Source organism: Grammomys surdaster, unplaced genomic scaffold (assembly GCF_004785775.1).
Source record: "Grammomys surdaster isolate TR1022 unplaced genomic scaffold, NIH_TR_1.0 191, whole genome shotgun sequence".
NCBI lineage: Eukaryota > Metazoa > Chordata > Mammalia > Rodentia > Muridae > Grammomys > Grammomys surdaster.
The window spans coordinates 6,579,356-6,588,780 of NW_021604636.1; positions in this window are offsets into that span (position 1 = coordinate 6,579,356).

A 9,425-nucleotide genomic window follows, 5' to 3' on the forward strand; every position below is an offset into this window, starting at 1 on the left:
GTACATTTGGCTGACTGCCACGCCAGAGTCAGGAGTGTGTACATTTGACTGACTGCCACCTCTCAGAGCATTTTAGAAATATTTGGAATGTAGGAGAACTAAGGGACCACCCACCAGTACAAAAAAAAAGCCTTCCAAAAACAACAAGGGTCAAAATGATGGCCAGCCCCTCCCCATTTCTTCATGCTGGCCAGGTCAGGCTGGGTGTGACAGTGATCTCCTCCAACTCAGCTTGCATCTCAAAGGCATTCCTGAGTGTCATTTTGGGCAGGATCCTTGGAAATGAATGTTATCACAGCATGCAGTGCTTGGAGTTGATGGGAAACATTCCAGGCAGAGAAGGGCCACGCAGACTAGACAGGGGAAAGGCCTGGAGCTGGGATCCCTCAGCATGCCCTTTCTCTGATGCCGCCAGCAAAACAAGCGTTCAGCCTCAGGCAGAGCTGTGAGCTGTATACTATTTATTGCCTGGATTTTCCAGCAAATGGCTATGAAAATACATTCATGGAGTGGGCATCTCATTATAGGGTTCTGAAAGTGGAAGCTGCTTCCCAGTTGCTGCAGTTTTTCAGGATTTCCCACTGATTAAAATGGAAGGACTCGTGGAGAAGTGGCAAATCCACGAAGGTATCCTGCACCCTCTATATATTCCCCTCGAAGGCAGGGCAAGTCTAAACCACCATCTTTGCCATGCTCAAATTGTACCAAAGTAATTTCATATCCCTGTACAAGCCTCCAGATGACAGAACCCTTGAATAAGGAAACTAGCCTCCTCTACAATTAACAAGAAGAAACTGATGATATCAGCAAGACACTTCCTGCTACCCACATGCTGAACCATATCTTTGTAAATTAAATGACTGTCAATTGTTACCACTTTGCTGTTTGTTTGCTTCTTTGACTATCCATCTAGCGTTGGATAAATCTTGTTTTTGAACCTCCTGGTTGGCTCACAGAAGACCATCAAAGTACTAAAAGTCTCTGGGTGAACACAAGTGCTGTGTCCTCTGTATCACAGCCACACTGTGAGGGGGAGTGTGAGCAGATCTTGCCTTTTTCAGGACTGTGGATTCCAAAATGGGTTTATCCCTTTTCATGCCAGCAAATAAGGAAGCAGCCCAAGATGATCTTCAAAATACACAGGGAACAGCCAACACTCCCCAGGAGGTGTTTATCCTCTCCTCCATGTTTTGCCTCAGCCTGTGGCAAAGTCTGTCTGCCTCCTCACCCTTAAGGGTGACACAAGCCTGTGACAGGTGATATTTAGAATATGGCACCTGGTCCGGCTTGTACCTGGGCAGCCACCATGTTGCTCCTCAGCTATGATCGGGGCTCTGGCTGGCTAGCTAGATGCACAGGCCCAGGCACCCACGAGATGCCAGTGTAGTGGCTGGCTCTGCTAATCTACCACACTGTCCACAGTGCTCAGCTGAACCCCAGACAATACCCGCCATCCTTGTGGTATCCAGTAGAATGAAGACTCTCATGCTTAAAGATTATCCAATGGATTTATATATTTGGAAATGCTCAATTAACAAGATGCCCTCACAATTAGAATTGTTACCCAATATCTAACCTTTTGATAAGTTGCTACCCAGGACTGTTCTCCTACCATTTGTCCTCCTCCTTCTTTCTCCTCCCCTTCCTCTCCTTCTCTCCTCCCAACTCTTTATTCCACCTACCTTTTATACAGCCCAATCACCAAGCTTTATTGCAAATGCAGCAGTAGCAGGAAATTATCCTGCTACACACGCACACTTTTATCCAGCTCTCATTTTTTTAAGAGATAAAGGTGAAGTCTTGATTTCTTGTGACTTGAATCACACACTTGACAATTCCAACAGGTTCCTGGGACTTGAGGCATGTCTTTCATGTTTTATGGCTGGGGCTGTTTCCATCTTGGCTGAAGAGCTGAGAGTGGAATTTTAATGATGAATTTCCTTGTGTTTAATAAGCTAAAGTCAAAAGGCCGCAGTCTGCTTTCCGATATGCATGAACAACTTCCAACTGGACTTACTCATTTGTATCTAAAACACTCAAACTCTTAGGTACTATTAAATAACATTCCTAAAAACAAAACAAAAAACAAAAACCCAACCTTTTCAAAGTGCATATAGAAGAATGAAAAGGTATGAATAAAATAATCAAAACTGTTTACTCTTTTGGGTAGTGTTTGGTTTTCAAGGAAACAATCCCACTTGGTCATTTTCATCTCTAGAGCAGCCTGTCTCTTCCATCCTTACTCCATTCACACCCGCACCTCTCTGAGGTTGTTCTTAAAGGCTCATTAGACTGGTCCCATGCTGTCACTTAAGCGCTGGTGTGGTTCCATAGAACACAACAAGTCTGTGTTCAAAAGAAGTAAGACCAAGTTCCTTTCTGACAATAGTAATATGGACTTGGGCAATGTGGTAGCTAGCCATCTATAAACTATTGGCTTTGCCATTGTATAGCATTAAGAATTCAAAAAGGATGGATGTTCAAGCTGTCCTAATTTAAAATACGTTCAGGTTCTTAAGGTTATTATTATGTGCCCTCTGTAGAGAGCAGATATTGGATGTGGGAAGAGATTTCTCAAAATAACTTTGTTTCATCAGAGTTTTTTTTTTTAAAGTGTGTGTGTGTGTGTGTGTGTACATGCACACAGCATACACGTATACATACACACTTATACAAACACAGTTGTTCCTAGTAATAAAAATGGAGATAGTATAGACAAACATATCCAACAATGATTGGAGGACAGTATGAAGCAACTCCTTAGGAAAGCAAACTCCAGATGAATATTGATAACAATGGGCACTGATTGTGTCTCCTTTGATCCAACAGCTCCACATATGAAAGTCTCCTATAGGAAATTAAAAAAAATAACAACAGAGTAGAAAATGAGTATAGTGAACTGAGACTTTTAGAAAACGCGCATTTAGGACTAGAAAGCGCTCTCAGTGGTTAAGAGCACAGACAAGGTCCTGAGATCAATTCCCAGCAACCACATGATGGCTCACAACCATCTGTAATGGGATCCGACTCCCTCTTCTGGTGTGTCTGAAGACAGCTACAGCATACTCATAAATAAAAATAAATAAATCTTTAAAAAAAAAAGAAAATGAGTGTTTAAGCTCCCTGCTACATATTCTTAGCAGAATGATACTTAAGTTAAATTCTTGTAATATTAGATGTAGATCCCATTTTGTAACAACAAAACAATTAAAAATATTGGAAAGAAATAGAAGAAAATTTTCCAATGTTTCAGTTGAAAATGTTATAAGATACTTTGCATAGGATTCTTTGAAGTATTGGATTTTGAAGTATCATATTTTAGCTAAATATGTTTCTTAAATAACTTTCCAATTAATCAAAACTCTACCTTACCTTTCCCTGAAAAAAAAAAAAGTATGGAGACCTGTTCCTGGGTATTTTGATCTTATTTTTGCATCCAGCCATCTCTAAGTTCATAGATATCCAGGCTAGTACAGTTGGCATCTGTTCAAAGAGCAAATGCTTGGATTTAGCCCATGAGTGTTAGGAGGCACATCATCAAAGGAGCATTCAGCCATTGCACCCCTCAAACAGCATGACCCCTGTCACTTAAGCCTCAAGAATGTTGAGCAGCGAGTGACCTGTGTCCTGGTAGGAGAGCCAATGTATGTTTCCATCAACTGGACTGAGGGGCGTGGATGCCAGGGATGCACGAACGACTAGGGATGAAGTTGGTACACTCAGAGAAGATGGCCATGTGCAGAGAAAGCTCATCCCATCCGCATGGGGCATTGAAGTCTCAACAAAAAGGAGGCTGCAACAAATAAAGAAGATTTATTAACTAACAAAAGTGGAATGAAACCTACAAATGAGCAGAATGGTGTGCACATGTGGTCTTTAACCCCCTCGGAAGTAGCAGCATCTTCACATGAAAGCCAGCAAGAGTGGAGGTATCTGGTCCTATCCCATCAACAGTTGGGGAAGGAGGACTGGATGGATGCTGATGTTCATGTACTGTCTCTGTTGTCAGCCCAGGACTCCAGAACATGGAACGGTACTTCCTACATTCAGAATGTTTTCCCTCCTCAGTTAAACCTCTCTGGAAATACCCACACGTACATGCCCAGAGGTGTCTCTCCTGGGTAATTCCAAATCCAAATTCCAAGATGACAATGAAGATTAACCTCCACAGATAATTTGTTTTTCCTATTTCAATACATCTTATGGCTCACATGTGGACCCTCATGCTCTGGGAGGTGGAGTCTTTCACCTAGGGGAAGGAAGGTCCTCTAAGTCAGGGCATACTACTCAGGAAAGGAGCTAGACAGAGAAGAGGAATGCTCCTGTGGCAAAACTGGAATCAGGTTTTGAATTTCAAATGGAAGTGTTTTCTTATACCTGAGTTTATTTATTTAAAAGGCCAAATATGTGCTTCCATGACAGGAAATGAAAAGCCCATTAAGGCTCCCATTCTCAAGAGAGATGAAAGGTGGTTAGGAAGTCTCCTCACACTTAGACCCTACCCGGCACATGCACTTCTGATAGATAAGCTCAGATGCTAGAAGTTTTCCTAAAATCCCACAGCCAGTGAAGTCTGGATTCAAATCCAGTTCTCTCAGCCTTCTCTGTTCTTGCTCCAACATCCCTCAAACCCTACAGAGGTTGCATGCTGCTAAACCGTATCATCATGCCTACTACGTGTTCAAACAGCAAGGTAGCATGAGTCAGAGGGCTTTGGAGCCAGAAATTTTAAATCCTGAATCTCAGGGGCTGTGTAGCTCTGGCCAGCTCAACTAAATCCTCTGAACAGCAGGTTCATCTATAAAGCAAAGACTATATGCTCTGCCCCACGGCTTTAGGATGGAAAATAAATGGACCAAGGCACACCGAGTGCTGGGGGAAGCTCCTGGCATGCCACACCACTTTCTTAGAGACCTGAACTTTCAACTTTAGTCTAGAAAGAGGGGTCATAATAATTCACTCTTCTTGACAAACGCTGTTTGGACATTTCTGTTCTCAGCTGTGCCTGGCCAAAATAAACCTAATCCAATCTGGCCCAGTTACCGCTTGGCACCATTTTGAACACTAGTCTCATCAGTTGTTATTTTCAGTCTCTGGTTTACCCAAACAGGCCATTTTTAGAGAGTAGTGAGTTTAAACCTAAGCTGCCAATAAAATAGATTTATCTTGAAAACAGCAGGGTCCTTCTGAAGGAATGTCAATATAAATACACCCAGGGGCCAGGGATTCTCGGCAAGCATTGTCACTGGCCTGGGTATGTGCTCAACTATGAACTCTCGCAATTCTATTTTGGGGAGTTCGTGTCTATATATGTTTTACCAACCCAGCCATCCGCTAGATTTAGATGTCCTTTAAGAGTGAATTTGATCCTGTTTCACTTTTGGTCTCCCTCCAGAGGAGCGAATGCACTGGCATAGCTCTGCCATTTGTCAGCCAGAAGTCTGGCTACACATTTGCTCGTCAATCTAAACCTAACCTATTCTCATACGCGCACTTGGGGGTTTGTGTAAATCAGCCAGGCGCCCTGTCACTCACCAGGAGTATCTCTGCCTAGCAGTGTACACCCACATGCCTTTATGAACTGTCTCATTATGCTGGTGGAAGAAATAGTCCCATGAATGTGCTTTTTCAGGGATGGTGACAACAGAATGTTTTAAGTCTATTCACTACCACAAGGATCAATGGCACTTCTGCCAAAGACTTTACTCACGGGTACAGTAACGCATGTCAGCACTTTCTGAGATTAGAGGGTCTCCCGTGCGAGGTAAGTGGACCAAGTTTTCTGCATGACTAACAAATGCAATCCCCCCAGTTTTAGAGCTGAGTGTTTCCTGTCTGGCCACAGATCATTACAGACCAACTCTGCTTTGGGGATCCATAATGTCATTTTGACTTTCTCAGCACTTAGGAGCCCATGAGTATGACCCCGGGGTTTGTAAAAGAGCAGACCCCTTATTAGCTCAGTGTGCTTTATTGTGTCTCTTCCTACACTTAGACCCACATATGCTTTAATTGATTGCTTCAAAAAAATTGTAATATTCAAAGGACAGTAATTCATATATTTTTATTCATTTGATGTTTGGTAATATGTTTGGTAACATGCTTTAATCATTAATTGGTTGGTCTTTTTAAAGAATATTTTAGGATACTTGCTTCCGGTTGAGGTAATTGTGATTTTTTTAAAAATGGGTGATGAGATTGGACTTCACTGGTTCCTTCTAGCATTTCCAAAAGGCACAAAGACTGATCAACTGAGAATTTAAATGTGTGTGTGTGTGTGTGGTGTGTGTGTATACATGTTGCCAATGACATGCCAATTCGGCAGGACCAGTTAACTTCAGTTGTCTCCAGGTTATACAGTGGTGTTTTAATGTTCAGCTAATATATGAAAATCACGGGAGAAATGGAAGTAGAACGATTGCCACTCCTGGCTACTACAGAGCACATTTTATTTCTGTGAGTGGAAAGCCGATTGTCATTACCATTCACTGTGAGAACTCTAAGTAAAACCAATACTGCATTTTTTAAAAATTCAATATCTGTGAAAGGTTATTCATCTAAATAATGTATCCCCTAAAATTAAGGACTCTCAGACATAACTATATTGTATTGGCTCTCAAAGTGTCTAAAATGGATGGAATATAGGTTCCGTTTAGAGAGCAATAACTTTTTCCTCACTGTTGTGGATTCTGAACAGCTACAGCAGATCATAAGAGTTTAATACTGAATTCCAACCATGAAGTCACTTGGTCACACTATAAGTATTAGTGTCTGCTTAAGTAAAATTGTGTGTCATAGTGAAATACAAATCCTGGCTTCCTGGAGCAATCCCTTCCAGGGTAGCCGTTTCTCTCTGACTTCTGCCCTCTAGTGTTCCCAGAATGAAGTGCAGTCTCAAAAGTTCAAATTAGAAATATAATGGTATTTTTGCGATGTCTCAGTATTTTCCCCAGACACCATATAGTAACGTAAACTTACAGCTAGATGTGCTGACTGGGGCATTATATGATGGCAGGAAGTTTTCATCTGAGGATCCAAACCCAGTAGAATCTCAATCTCATCTTCAGACCCCTAAAGAGCCATTGACCATTGACTTTGTATCTAGTTCTTAAGGGTTAAATCTCTCTTCTGCTTTGAGTCCTTGCCTCTGAATTTGCTCCTACTGTGATATGCAGAAAGGTATATGATACTAATAACTAAGGCATGCAATCAGGCATTGCTTTGACATGTTCCCCAAGGGGAAAACTTACATTTTGATTCTTTTAAAGTTACCTAAGAGGTTCAAGGTTTTTAAATTTGACTCTAGAAAAAAAAAGTGACTGATTTCTTTTAAGGCCTTCTAGAAAGCCCATGCATATTGACAGTCACAGAAGCCCTGAGTCAAACTCAGGGTCTAGCCACGGGAAACTATATTGCTTGGATTACTTTTTCTTTACTGAAAACAAAATATGCTTCCAAAGCTGTCATTCCTATTACTGCTACTGTGAAAATCAGCCACAGCTGATTATGAATGCTAACAATAGACCAAGGTCATCTGGGGACCTATCGAGGCTGCTCACATGGCTAGTACTCACACCTAGCCACAGTGCCTAGTTAGCCCTGCCAAGCTAGCGAGGCCAGCCAGGCCAGGCAAGATTGCTATTTTCAGTTGGAGTTCCTAAGAGAAAGCCCTTGACTGCCCTTCAGGCTGCTGGCATTCAATTTCATATTCAGTCATTCTGAACTACTGTCTGTCCTATGCTTGATGACCTCTCTGGTTCACACTGTCCTACCTTTTAGGAGAATCCCACAGCAGGTTCACAAGTATGTCGTACTGTGATATTAAAATGAATCTTTTGTGTAGCAGAAGAAAGCTCACCCACTCATGGCTCTGCTTCATCAAATTGCTTCACCGAGTGCCTGTGCAGGAAGCCTCAGGCTGTTTCAGACTCCCTTACACTCCTGTGGTCCCAGGCTCCAGCCACTGCCAGGCCAGGCCTTACCCATGCAGATAGGCCAAGGTCTGCTGGGGTCCTCTCCCATGTTCGCGTCATTAGGTCATCCTTTCTCCATGCCGCCAACCCACCAACATCTGAGGAGCTGATCTGGAATTCTAACCTAGATCTACTTTATAAAACAGGCTTGGGATTGTTTATCTCACTGACTGGGGGAGCTAAAAGATTAACAGGGCATTGTTGGGAGTAAGGATTTAAATTAAAAGGTAGAGGGAACAGGGATGTGCTAGGGGCTGGTGTTTGCTGCCTTGTGAGTATAGCCCAATGCTCCAAGACTTAGAAGCCAAAGGGCTGTGAAAGCAGAGACAGTAAGCCAGGGGATGGTACTGTACACCTTTAATCCAGCCTCCCAGGAGGCAGAGATAAGCAGATCTCTGTGAGTTCAAGGCTAGCCTGGTCTACAGAACAAGTTCCAGGCTATCTAGGGCTACACAGTGAAACCCTGTCTTGAAAAAGCAAAAAAAGCAAAATCTAAACAACAACAAAACCAAAACAAAAACAAAAAAACAGAGACAGCTACCATGTGCACCTCACACATGCTATGCCTTCGGACTTGCTCATTTAATGTCCACACACTTGGCTCATCTGGGTAAATTCCCAGTGTCAATGAAGGGTGAACCTGGAAAACTCGGCTTCCAGCTCTGTAACTAGCATACATCCTCCCATGGCTGTTCCTGGTGTGTGTGATATAGCCCTTTTATCAGAGGCATCCCGAAAGGCTGACTGGGGGAAAGTGGCAGACAGGGCTGGCCTTCTATCCTGCACAGGCTTCCTGTGGTCAATTGTAAGGCTAGATAGTTACTGTGAACTCAGCGTGGAACAGACTAGCGGTGGGAAGCAAAATCCAGCCTCCAGTTGAATTGCTCAGCAGAGCATGTCCTATTCTTTTTTTTTTTTTTCCTTTCAACCATCATTTATTTGCTCAAAATTCTTGGCAATTTGGGTTAGGTATAGTGGGTGTGGTTCCTTTGCATGTCTCTTTTGGGTCCAAACTATCAGTGCAGGCTGAGACTCCTGCATGCACACGTCATGGAGAACAGGCTGTCTGTTGACATGTATCCTCAGTGGTGTGGCCCCACAAGTAAGTTTGACCTTATTTTCATCATTGCCCATGGATACACTGTAGCTGTAGCTGCAAGCCTCGAGGTTTTTCAAATCCCTATGAGTTTGTACCAGTTTGCTAGAATCCCTTTGTCACACAGTCCAAAGCAGAATTAAGGAGTAGAGATAGACAGGAATTGTCCAGAGCGGCTGGAGTATACAAAGGCATCGGTTGGGGGCCATTTTTCAATCTACTGCAGAGACCATCTCAGGGCTGTCTTTCTGAAGCCAACATGTAAGTCTGAGGAGGTTCCTGCCTTCCTTAACAACCACCACACAGTACATGACACTCTATGTATGTCTGACTAGACACTGGGGAAAGGGCCCTGT